Below are 13,160 nucleotides of genomic sequence, written 5' to 3' on the forward strand. Positions count from 1 at the left end.
GACCCCTGAGAATAAATCCATGGACCCCAAAGGGAGAAAAGGCACTGATCTGGTTATGAACACAGCTCCCATGAGGGGCCCCCAAAGAGAAGACACAGCCAGAAGCCAGAGGGTGGGCTGGGGACTGTGCCTGCGTGCCCCACAGCTCGCATGCATTCACTCACTCACCTAACAAATACTTACTGAGTGCCTACTATGTGCAAGGGATCAGCCATGAGCTAGACATACACAGATCCCTGCCCTTAGGGGATGTTGATGTGGGATGTTGATGTTCAGGTGGGGTGCGGGGAGGGTCCTACAGGAGTAGGAAGGGGATGTGGAAACCCCTCAGCTGTGCCCAGGCCCCAGCCTCCCACAAGACACGGAGCACTGGAGGGCAGGGATTGGTATCTGAATCATCTCTGTTACCTTGGATTATAAGGAAGTCAAATTCTATCCCCATGCAGCAAAGAAGAGTCAGCTTTTGAACGCTGGGACCCACAGCCTAGAGGGAATGGGCAAATATGCTGGGCCACCTCAGATCAGCAGAGCTCAGAACAGAACCAGCAAGAGTGGGAGGTAGGGAGGGTAGCTGCAGGCTGTGAGCGTAAAGGGATGTAGGGATGGCGGAAGGGGTGTCAAGGGGGGACCTCACTCCCTTCCCACCATAAAACCAGCATGGGGCTAGCCCAAGTGCTGGCCACAGAAAGATCCCATGAACTGGCCTCCACCCCTACCACCCCAGGCACTGCTCAGAGACTCCTGCTCCTGGAGGTTTCAAGGATTCCCAAGTGGGGAGCCCCTGAATTTTAGGGGATCTTGCATCCCATCTGCATACCCAACATGGCTGGTAGGCCAACAAAATACTACGTTTCACACATTAACATCTTTCAAACCAAAACAGATGCTGCTGCGATGAATAAAATTCACAGACTTCAAATTCGTACTAAATGGGTTCTTAGTGCTTTATTGTAATTTTTCAATCATGGATATTAACCCTCTTATCTGGGGCTATGTGCGTGGGCGAGGAGGGAGGTTTCTCACAATTTTTGGTGATGAAAAGGCATTCTCCCTTTACTGGAAAAGCCCAGGGAATGTACATGGTGGGGAGAGACTAGGGGCTTGCTCCGAGGGCTCCCCCCTCAGCATGTCTCTGGGGCCCTGGCTGCCCTGAGGTCAGGGCGGTCACAGTCGGGCCCAGAGGGAAGGCTGCCCAGCAGGGCTAGCCCTGTTCACACTCTGGCACCGTGTGTTACCAGCCCACCTGCCCTCAGCAGACCAGAGCCCCTCACGGGCAGCAACTAGGGTGAGGCAGTCACTTCTGAGTCCTAAACAGCCAGGGCGGGGCCTGGGTAACCATGAAAGTGGGTAGCTAGGAGGGTGGCTGGACGAAGGGGCTAAGCTGGGCCACTTCTTAGCTGTGTGGCCACTGAGCACTCAGAATGTGGCTAGTGTGAATGAGGAGCTGAGTTTTTTTAAAATTTTATTTAATTTTAATGAGTTAAAATTTAAATATCCACCTCTGGCTAGTGGCTTCTTCCCAGGCAGTACAGCTCTAGGGGCTTAACGGTACCACAGAATGGAGCCGACGCTGAAGGTAAGCCAGCCAGCTTAGACCCCACTTCACTCCGCGCTGGGTTTGCAGCCCCGTCCTCACCACAGAGGCTCGAGGGCCTGGGCCAGCCTGGGTTCCCTCATCTCGTCTGGCTTAGGGACTCGTGCACATCCGTGGGACGGAGCTGCAGGGCAGGGTATACAAACCAGGGACTCTGTATGTCACAGGCAACTGAAGGGGTCTTCAAGGGTAATCTTGCTAGGGTAGTTTTTGCCTTGTATACAATGACTTTAGAACTTGCTTCCCTCACCCCAGTCTTTGTAAGATAAGAACCCAGCAAAATCCTAATGATACATACTCTGTGATTGCAAAATATGGCCACAAATTCCCCCCATCCTGGTACCCAGGCCACTCCTCGGTGGGACGCGTCCCCTCCTCCTCCCACCCAGAGGTGGGGTCCATTTCCTCCCCTTGGCCACATAACTTTCTTTGCACAATGGAATGTGGCAGACGTGATGGCTGAGCCAGTCCAGAGGCTGGGCCTCGAGATGCCTTCAGCCCCACCTTCTCCCTCCTGGAACACAGCCCTTAAGACAGCCATGAACAGAAGCTGGCCTGTCAACCGGGGGGCCACATGGAGGGGATCCAGGGGACCACCATATAAAGAAGCTGGTCTGCCCTTTGGAAAGGAGCCATGAGGAGGGGAACTGAGGTGCCCCAGCACCAACTGTGGCCATGCAGGTGAGGCCATCTTGGACCTTCCAGGCCAGCTGATCCTCTAGCTGAATGCAGCGAACCAGTGAGCCAGGAAGACCACCAGAACTGCCCAAATTTTCCAACCTGTACCATCATGCACAGTAAGAAATCACTGCTGTTGTAAGCCCCTACATTTTGGGTATTTGTTACACAGCAAAAGCTACCTGAAACATACATGTCACATTCATCACTAGTGAGACTGCCACAGCTCATGGCCTGGCTGAGCCCCAGGAGGCAGAACCATGGCTCTGAAACATTCCTTGGACGCTTGGGGTGGGGGTGGGGGGGACACACGCACAAGCAGTCTCCACAGCTCCCAGGGGAACGTACCTGCCCTATAAACAGCACAGAGACTGAGTGGGGCTGAGGGGAGGCAGCCTTTGGGAGACACCTGAGGTCTGCACTGCGAGCCGGGATCTGACTGGTGACAGGCTGGGCTGGACGAGCCATGGTGCAGAGGGTTTCCAAGTCAGCAGCCCCTGCAGCCCAGCCTCTCCCGGCACATTTATAGTACGAATTATAAAGCCCTTGGGTAGGCTTGCCATGGATGGCAGACACTCCTCCAACTCCCAACCGTGGTCACGAGGAGAAGCCAGTAGGAGGCTGCCACAGCATGGGCAGGGATGCTGTGTCTTCATGCAGTGAGGGTGGGGATGCAGACCCCTGGAAGAGGGCTGTGGGAGCTGTCAGCAGAGGACTCGGCTTTCAGTTGACATGCAGCATCCAGATGCATGAGGCCCGGTGGCCATTTTGATCACCCATCCGCTGGGGGCCAGCTGCCACCTGGGAGGAGGGCGTACACCAGGCTTGGCCTCCTTGGGAGTAGGGAGCCTGTGAGCCTCTCTCCACCTACCCCACCCACCACACTGGTCAACCCTCCAAATCCCAAAGGAAAGCCCAATTCTGGGTCCCAATTCTGATGCTGCCACTTTCCGGCTGGCAAAGAACATGGACAAGTCACTTGGCTTGCCTCGGTTTCCCCATCTGCAAAACAGGGTGGCTATTCCTACTTGATGAGATTGCCATGAGAGTTAAATGAGGTGATAGTTGGGAAGGTCCTGTCGCACACAGTACAGCGTCATGCACGTTCGGCACTCAGTCAGTGGCCTGTCGTTACTGTTGCCATTGGAGGCCTCTTCAGGCACCCCCGGCTCTCTCCCTAGTCTGTGCTCCTGCATCACGGAGCAGGGTGTTGGGGCGCCATGATGCAGTCCTGAGGCGCTCACTGTGGTCTGCTTCTCTGGGGTGTCTGTGCTTGCAGAGGAAATGTGGATTGTTATGCAGGTCTGAGCTGTTTGAAGCTTGGGGCTGAGCCCAGATGTCTCTCCCTGTTTCTGGGGCCCCATCTTTTACCCTGTCACCCTTGGTCAGGAGCCCCAGCATGTTCAGCTTGTCATCGGTACCCATCCTGACCTCCCTCCCTGGCTAAGCTCACAGAATGCCCTGGCCTGTGGGAGAACCGCTGAAGGGTTTCTCCAGGACCTTCCTGCTCTGACTTTCTATGCTGGACGGAAGCCAGGTCAGAGAGCAGTGACACTACACTTGTATAAATTCATCCAGCTCTTTCCAGGGGACCAGGAGCCACTGGTTCCTCCATGAGCACATCTGACCTCACCACAGAGACGGACAGAGCAGGGGTGCATGTCCTGGAGCTCTGGTGAGCCCCGGGTCCCCCATCTGGGTTCAAATCCCACCTCTGACATGACTGAATAAACTTGGCCTCATGCTCAGTTTCCTCAACCATAAAGTTACAAGTGCCGCAGAAAAAAAGACCACCTTCAGGGTAGCAGGTGTGTTTCCACTTCGGTGTGGGGATTTCAGAGTGCCATGGCCAGTGGCTGCTTTTTACAGCCAGCAATGAGCGGGCACTGATGGCACCCAGGATGGAGCAGGACACTTCGAGGGGCAAACATCTTTAGGATTTAGGCACCAGATTTTTTTGGACAGAAAGCCTGCATTTCCTGCACAAAGTCATCCCAGAATCCAGTTACCAGATTTTTCATGCCAGGTCTCAGCCATATCCAAGAGATGCCCCCAGCACGGAAAAGCCCCCTGTGACAACACGAGACACCAGAGGATGACATGATCCAGTGCTCAGCACACACACACGCATCACAAACAACAGCTGTTATTATTATTTGTGTTACTGTGTCTCCAGAGGAGGCCAGAGCCCAGGGAGGGGCAGGGCCTGCCGTGGACACACGGAGTAGGGGCAGAGCTAGGGTTGTGTCTATACCTGAAGAGGAACTGTGGTTTTGAGTGGTTCTGAAGTTTGGGGCTGAACCCCACTGCCTCTCCCTGGAATGCCCCTCCAACCACCGTCACCCGCCACCCTCAGTCTGGGGTTCCAAGGTCAAGCAGGACAGGTGGCTTGTGGCCACCAGGCTGCTGGACGCCTCCCCCACATCTCCACTCAGAGGTGGGCCTCAGCTGGCCCTGCCTTCAGCAAATGCTTGACGAACAAGGTGGAACATCCTCAACAGCAACCCGAGCCCTCACGCCTCGTGGAAGCGGATCCAGCCCCACCCCTCCAGCCCCTCTCTCCTTTGAGGAGGAATTTCTGGGCCGCTGTCTACCCTGCTCCTCCCTCTGCCACCAGGCCTACCTCCACCTTTGCTGGCCACCTCCTCTCCACTGGTCCCCTCCTCAGAGAGGCTCCACTGACGGCCCAGCTGAAGGAGCCTCCTCCAAGGCACTCCCCCCAGCAGCCTGTTTTATCCTCCTCACTGCAGTGTCTGGAAGCGTCTGGTTCCCCTGGGGGCTTACTCACCTTCTGTCTGTCTCCTCAGCCCCTAACAGCAGCCCAGGGGGAGGGGGACCTGCTATGACTTCCTCACTGTTTGGAGCAGCACCTGGCACACAAGTAGGTGCTCAGTAGACATTAGCTGAATGATCTATTAGGAGAATGACTCCCTTGTTCTGCTTCCAGGGCAGGGAAGGAAGCTGTGGTGGGAGGGGAGTGTCCAACTACTCAGTGGGAAGGAGACTCACCAGAAGATCCCATCCCACGGGCTGGGCCTTCCCTAATCCTCTCAGCCACCCGAGGTAGTGCTTAGTGAGCCATTTCCCAGATAAGGCAACTGAGGCCCAGAGAAATGAAATGACTTGCCCAAGGCCACACAGCTTGTACACAAAAGACCTGGGTCTTGGACCCAACTTTCTTAGGCTCTACAGCCGTTCATCCCTTCTGAGAGTTCACCCCACAAAGGAAGAAATCGTCATAGCTGACGTTCACTGATGCCTGCGAGGTGCCAGGCAGTGGGTCAGGTATTTCCCAAGATTTTTTCATTTGCCCGCTCTGTGAGGGAATTATAGGTCCATTTTGCAGAGTAAAACCGAGGCCCAGAGCATCCGTGTGACATGCCCTAGGTCCTACAGCAAGGCAGCAGCCCATCTAGGACTGGGGCTCAGGACGCCAGACTTCCCCATCTGGTGACGGCCAGGTGAAGGCATGCTTCGCCCCCACTGCCTCAGTTTCCCCTTTGTGCAATGAAGGTGTGGGCAGGATGACCTCTGACACGGTATGATGTCATCAGGGAGGTGGGACTCCTGCCTGGGAAGTCTTGGGGCTGAAAAGGGAAGTGAGGAGTAGCTGTTTCCCCATTCCACCCCTTCTCACCCCGGCCCTGGGCCAGGTGGGTGGCAACCTCCTTTGCCCACTTCCTCCGGAAAGTCCCCAGGAAACGCCCCTGTGCCCGTAGCCTGAGCACAAGTCCAGCCTCGAGGCCCAGGAGCCCCACACCTTGCTTCCTCGTGCTAAGATCACCCCAAGTAGAAACCAGTAGGCAAAATAAATAATATGCATGTATCCGTGTGTCTATTTATATGTGCACACCAGCCTCCTGCCCCATCCTCTGCCCCCGGTTTCCCCCGCTGGTCCGTCCTCTGGTCAAGCTCCCGCAGCATCCTCTCAAGCTCAGATCTGATCACTGTCAGGCCGTGGAGCAGGTGGTTAAGAGCCCGGGATTTGGGGTCAAGCAGATTTAGTTCGAGGCCATTTGCTAATGCAGTGACCTCGGGCAAGTGACTGTACTTCCCTGAGCCTCGGTTTTCTCATCTACAGAACAGGGTCGTGAGAACCCCTCCCTCAGGGGGCTGACAGAAAGGGAAGGCTCATGTCCAGTCACTGTGTCAGGTCACGGTGGTGGACTCGGGAGGTTCCTGCCGCCCAGCCTGCACTCTCACTGCAGGTCAGGCACTCTAGTTTCCTTTGCTGGATCCCCCTCCTCCACTCTTATCCATCTAATTTGTGTCCGCTGACTCTAGCCCTAACTCCAGAGTATTCCACCCCCTTGCCGAAGTGATTGCTCCAGGGATGGGCATGTGACCCACTCTAGACCAGTGAGTCTCTTCTGGTCATTCTGTTGGAATTGTTTCTGCGGAGACTATTGGCTATAAGCCTGTTGTAAACCTGGAGCTGCGGGGTCACCAGGGGCAGAGAGGCTGCCAGGGGAGGAAGTCATGAGAGGTGAAAGAAGAGAAAAAGACCCCAGCGTCTGGAGGCCCAGTGTGAGCCCTGAACCAAACTGTACCTGAAGCCCTCTCTGTTTCCGAAATACAAGACAATAAATTCATCTTTTGGCTTAAGACAGTCTGGGTTTTTTGTTTGTTTGTTTGTTTTTATCACTTGCAACCAAGAGAGTACTCGTTAATACAACCTCCCTGCTCAAAACCCCTGATGGCTCCTCTGTGCCCACAGACAGAGTCTAGCACTCTGGACTCTGGGCCCCACCTGCCTTCCTTTTTGGCCTCAGCTCTGGTTCTCATCCCTCCCAGACCCCACGCCACAAAAGACTGATGGCTGTTCCCCAAACACACCATGGCGACTCAACCTACAGCTTCCACCCAAAGTCTTCTCCACTCTCCCCACTTGGCCAGTTGCTCCTCACACCCCACACCCGGCTCAGATGTCACTTCCCCCAGATCTCCCCTAAACATCCCTCCACCACTCTGAAGCACCAATGGCATCTACCTCTGGCCTCTTACCACTCTCTAATTATATCCCTGGCGTATGGTTCACAAGTTTTTTCTTTTTCCTCTTCAAAAAACTTTGTCTTGGGCCGGCCCCGTGTCTTAGCGGTTAAGTGCGCGCGCTCCGCTGCTGGTGGCCCGGGTTTGGATCCCGGGTGCGCACCGACACACCACTTCTCCGGCCATGCTGAGGCCGTGTCCCATATACAGCAACTAAAAGGATGTGCAGCTATGACATACAACTATCTACTGGGGCTTTGGGGTAAAAAATAAATAAATAAAATTATAAAAAAAAAAAAAACAACTTTGTCTTGGGGCTGGCCCAGTGGTGTAGTGGTTAAGTTCGCACACTCTGCTTCAGCAGCCCGGGGTTCGCAGGTTCGGATCCCGGGCATGGACCTACGTGTCGCTTATCAAGCCATGCTGTGGCAGCATCCCATATAAAGTAGGGGAGGATGGGCACTGATGTTAGCCCAGGGCCAATCTTCCTCAGCAAAAAGAGGAGGATTGGCAACAGATGTTAGCCCAGGGCTAATCTTCCTCACACACAAAAAAACCAAAAAACTTTGTCTCACTATATCATTTAAGAAATGAACACCTTGGACTGACTTGGGATTTGACAAGTTCAAAATTTGGTTTTAACTCATCAAGTGCATTTCCCAAACCCTGGGCCTGATTGAGGCTGAATGACCCAGTACCTGCCCTCGGGGGGCTGATGGTCTGAGCCAAACAATTTCCCATTTGGTTCAAGTCCATGGTTGCAAAAATGACAATTTTTTAAATGTTATAATCAAACTGAGAACACTTCTTTTACCTGGGGTAATAATCACTGATACGTATTGAGCCACTGCTTTGTCCTGGCATGTGGGCACGCCCACGTATGATGGGATTTAATCCTTGCCCTGTGAAACACGATCTGCACTTTACAGATGCGAAAACTGAGGCTCAGAGAGGTAGGGGCTGCCCAAGGGGTTACAGCAACCAGACAGGGAGCTGAGAGCTGGCCCTCCATCTTCCTGCTCCCACCCGTGTCCTGCCCCTTGGCTCATCTCAGCTATGCGCCAACACACTGTTTGGGGGCAGCTTAGAAGTGGTTTAAAACTTCGCTGTTTACAGCTCAGGACCAAGCTGGTTTCCGCTGGTTGCTCATAAGCAGGTGGCCGTCCATACCCACTTCAGCACGGGGGTCTTTAGCTTCACAATTCACACCAGGCCCTGGCTATGCCGGGCCCCCAGTTTTGCAGGCATTGGGTTTCAGATTTACTGTTTGCTTCCAGCTACCATTGTGATTAGAGTCTTGGTGGTTAGTCTGCTGGGAAGGTGTTTCAATATGCAATTGTTTTGAACATGGTGACTTCCCCATATGTCCCTGCCATGGGTGGCATCCCAGTAGCCTCTCGATGGCAGATCAGAGGCCATTGAGCCTGGCAAATGGGTGAGTCCCAAACTCTAAGTTTGTGGGGAAATGTGTTCAATTGACTTATTTATTTATTTATTTATTTATTTTGTGAGGAAGATTAGCCCTAGGCTAAGGTCTGTTGCCAATCCTCCTCTTCTTGCCGAGGAAGACTGGCCCTGGGCTAACATCCACGCCCATCTTCCTCTACTTTATATGGGACGCCGCCACAGCATGGCTCGACAAGTGGTGCGTCAGTGCACGCCAGGGATCTGAACCTGTGAACCCTGGGCTGCTGAAGCTGAGCACGCGCACCTAACCGCTGCACCACCAGGCCAGCCCCTGGACTGACTTATTTAGAAAAGGCATTCTGTTGTGGCACCTGTCTTCTTCTCTTCAAAGTGGAGATGAGGAACCTCCAGTGGCTGTCGTGTGGCTGGAATGAGGCAACTTGTGGAAAGTTACAGGCACACAGTAGGTGCTTACTAAGTGCTCATTCTTTCCTGTCCTCACAGCCTTGAAGCTGGGCCATTTCACCTACAGGCAGGCTCAGCTGCCCCCTTGCCTCCGTCCAGGCACCCATACTGACCGCTGAGCCCTGCCAGGAACTCCACAGCCATGCCAGCCCCGCTGTGTGCGGGCCCAGAACCAACCCGAGCCCCAGGCCACACCAGAGGGCTCGTGCTCCCTTGCTTCTCATTCCCCAGGCCGACTCCTCCTTTGCCCTCAAAATCTAGCTCAGCTACCATCTCTTCCAGGAAGGCTATGGGGAACCAGTCCGGATTTGAACTCTGACATTCCTCCTCTGGGCTCCCAGAGGCCTTGGAGCTCACTCTGTCTCAGCCCTGTGTGGTAACTTCCTCTTTTCTTGTCCCATCTCCCCTAGGGCACTGTCAACATCCCCAAGACAGAAAGGCCAAGGCCACAGATCTAAGAGAGCAGCAGAGCTGAGGCTCACACTAAAGTCTGGGCTCTCTACCTGCTGCAGCAGCCTGACCACGCCCCAGAAACTGGCCCATGGCCCTGGATTCCAGGCCCAGCTAACGGCTGGGTATGGCCCAGACACCCTACTCTGCCTGGACATAGTCCTCTGACCTCTTTCCCAGAAGCAGCTGAAGTCACACTCATTTGGATTTCTGGACATTGGTTTGCTCGTCCATCAAATGGGGCTAATGATCCCTCCCTCACAGACTTGCAGTGAAGGTCAAAGGGTGCCTCACACTGGCCTGGCCCCCACAGGACTCAGTGAGTAGAGGCCACAGTGTGGACCCTCCCACCCACCCTGACCTGTCTGACATCCTACAGATGCTGTGCTTAGCAGACCCCCACCCCAGCTTGAGGCCACGTGGAGCTCCACGCACACTCTGCCCATGCCTGGCCAGTGCTCCCATCTTGGCAGTAAGCCCACTTCTGGGCAGGGGTCTTGCAGGCCGAGCTGCCCCAGCTCTCTGATGATGGGGATGGGGTCCTGCACAGCCCCTGCTCACTCCAATCCCAGGGGAAGGGGCTCCGGATAGGATGAGGCTGGCGGGCCTCTGGGAGATGGAAGGGCCAGAGTCAGCTCCCTGGACTGCGCGTCCCACCCAAGCCCATTCCCCAGGGGGAAGGGTTATTGGGAAAGTCTCCAGGCCTAAGGAAACTCGCGTGCTTCCGAGGACACAGGCTCTACCAGGTGCGGCAAGAGAAGGGACAGGAGGAGAGGGCCACCAACCTGAATTTATTTGGCGACCATGACACAATCTTCCTTTATGCTCCCGCGAGTTGGGGCTGGGGGAAGGCCATGACCCGAGCCGGCTCACGCAGGGGAGTGCCGAGCTGGGCCTGAACTGGCATTTGCTGGACTCAGGCGTCTGCACAGCTGCCTCTTACTCGGAGGCTCCAGAGTCCTGTGTGATGGCTGAGTGTGAAGGACCTCTCTCAGCAGAGCCAAGCTGAGGACGGTCACGTTAGCACTGGGACTCCGTCTGGGGGCTTCCAGAAGTTTCAAGGGAAGGAGTGGCTGTGGATGCCCCACGTCTCCTCAAAGCCCGGATCTCTCTCCCGCTATGCAGACAGCAAGGCTCAGCCCCACTCACCGCGCTCTGCGTGGAGCTCCGGGCATCCCACAACTCTGGCAAGATGCTGGCCCTCTGGGCCCGCCAGCTGCTCTCCACATCAACTTCAAATCCACCCACTTTTTAATTTTTTAACTCTGCTTCATCCTAAGCAGTGATATCTGTGAGATCATGCATCTGGTGTGCTAGCTGGTTTTCTATTCTAATAGGCAATATCTATCTATGAAAATAAAACACATCAACCTGGTGCCCCTCCCATGCTGCCTACCCCCTTCTCCTGCCTTTTTATCTGATTTGTTTTATTGCTCCAAGATAAGACAGCGCTTGGCACACAGTAGGTGCTCAATAAATGTTGGTCTAATGATTGAATGCATGAACCAATGACATGCCTGAAACTCTGCATGGAGTCTTGGAGTGCTTCAAGGCTCCTGACTCCAACTGGCCGGTTCAAAGGTGAGGACATGAGGCCTTGGGAGGGAAAGGAGCTTGTCCAAGGTCCCCAGTGAGCCAGCAAGGCGCCTGTCCCAGAGCCCGGTTGTCCTGGCTCTTGCTCAAGCTCTTTCTGCCCTGCCCTCAGAACAGAAATGGGCCTTCCCATTGGAAAGGTGCTGGCATCCACTGGGCCAGGCTCCCCAGCTTACACCCTGGAGCCCAACAAACGCAGCTTGCTGCTGGAGACCACTGAGCTGGAGGCCGGAGCCCTCAGCCCTGAGCTGCCTGACCACGCAGGGTCCTCCCACGGCCCTCCGGCTCACTGGGGTCATCAGGAAGCTCTATGGATGGGGCAGAGGAAGGCTTCGCTGACTTGCGCTCGGACAGCAGGCCTGGGAGCTCTCTCTCTCGCAGCCAAGCCTCCCCTCACCCCTGACGGCAGGCCCAGCTCTTGGGGTCAGTGGGGCAGACAGCCCTCCTCAGCACTGGAGTCCAACCCACTGCAGATGGAAAAACTGAGACCGAGTGATGGGGTAGTCACGGGATCATTCATCCCTGCCCCCCGCACCCCAGAGGCTGCATGACGCACTGCGGGGCTGGGAATCACTCTGAGTTCAAGCCCCAGCTCCCCAACTTATACCTGTTTTGGGACATTGCACAGCTGTCCTAACACCTCTGGGCCTGGGTCTCCACACAAGCAATGGTGACAGTTATTCTCCTTTCCAGGACTGTTGTGAGGGTTAGACAGGGATGCAGGACTCGGTGGGGAATCTCCCTGAGGGGCAGGTGGCCCCAGGTTCCCCATCTCGCTGAAGGGGATTTCCTGAGGGACAGCACCAAAGAGCCTCTGCAAATCTCATTCTGTGTCCAGAGCTGCCCATCCATCTGGGGACTGTCCCCCAAGCTCCTGCAGGCCCCAAGATCTGCAGATCCTCAACGTTCCACTCTGGATCATTTCAGAAAGAGGCTGAAGTTGTCGGCGGGTCACGGCGTGTCCCCTGATGGGACACACTCTGGGCCATTGTACAGGTGGGGAAATGACCCTGGGGAGTGTTGTGGGGAGACCTGCCCAAGGCAGTGTCCTCTCCGCACAAAGCTGACCTCAGTGGGTTGACGGGTGGATGGAAATCCCAGGTCCCGGAGCCTGGGGAAGCCTTCTGCTCCCTCCGCCCGAGCTCCCTGTGCTCCAAGTTCATGCTCCGCAGGACGAGCTCCCTGTGCTCCAAGTTCATGCTCCGCAGGAGGGGCAGCAGTGGGGGAAGGAGACTGCACCTACTACACTCCGGGGCCCAAGGCAACTGTGTGACCTCTGTGGGCCTCAGTTTACTCAGCTGTCAAGTGGGCATGGTCAAGAGCCCCTCTTTCTCAGGGTGGTTGTGAGGGCCCCAAGTAAAGAACCAACCAGCCTGAGCGGGCTGAGGGGCCCCAGACCTCCCGCCCCAACCAGCGCCTGGGGCTGGTCTAATGCCCAGGGGGGCGAAAGAACTTCCCTCCTGCAGCTGAGGCTGCCCTTCCAGGCAGCTGTGGGGAAACACCTGGGGTTCCGGAGCCCGGGGCGGGCCTGTGTGCCATCCAGGCCGTCAGAGGTCACAGAAAACAGTTCCAAGAGATAGCAAGAGCCCCGACGAGAGCCCCGGAGACCCTAGCCTTGCAGGCTGCCCTGACTATCGGCAGCGACTACAGGTTTCTCAGGGGGCCAGACCCTCCCTGCCCCTGGGCTGGGCAGCTGGTACTCACAGTGTCACGGGGAGAGGGCAGAGGTCCTCCTCCTGGAGCCCCAGCACCTTGTTGGCCTCCACGGCCCCCGGGGACGAGCTGTGGGCCCTCCCCCCTGCCGGGCCTGACGTCCGACTTCCTCCCTGCTCAGCCGGCATCCAGGAAACCACGCCCTGGGGAGAGGGTGTTGGCACCCTGGGGCCCCCGCCTACCCTCTGACCGTGCCCTGGACACTGCCCCGGGGGCTCCTGCAAGATATGGCCAGTCTGAACGGCCTCACCAGGCAGGCCCCAGAAGCTCT

General features: G+C 55.8%; 1 protein-coding gene across 3 annotated transcripts in view; it reads right to left on the bottom strand.

The window, feature by feature from the left end:
• Nucleotides 1–13,160, bottom strand: part of IQSEC1 (IQ motif and Sec7 domain ArfGEF 1) — a 368,724-nt gene that overhangs the window by 111,379 nt on the left and 244,185 nt on the right. The window contains exon 1 of one of the 3 annotated variants that reach the window (XM_087431597.1): nucleotides 12,881–12,976. The exons of the other annotated variants lie outside the window; for them this stretch is intronic. The gene's annotated coding sequence lies outside the window, so the exon portion shown is untranslated. Of the gene's footprint in view, nucleotides 1–12,880; nucleotides 12,977–13,160 lie in introns of those variants that run through there. 3 annotated transcript variants of the gene reach the window in all.

The sequence above is a fragment of the Ceratotherium simum genome, chromosome 5 (assembly GCF_057802395.1).
Source record: "Ceratotherium simum simum isolate JZ-2026a chromosome 5, ASM5780239v1, whole genome shotgun sequence".
Taxonomy (NCBI): domain Eukaryota; kingdom Metazoa; phylum Chordata; class Mammalia; order Perissodactyla; family Rhinocerotidae; genus Ceratotherium; species Ceratotherium simum.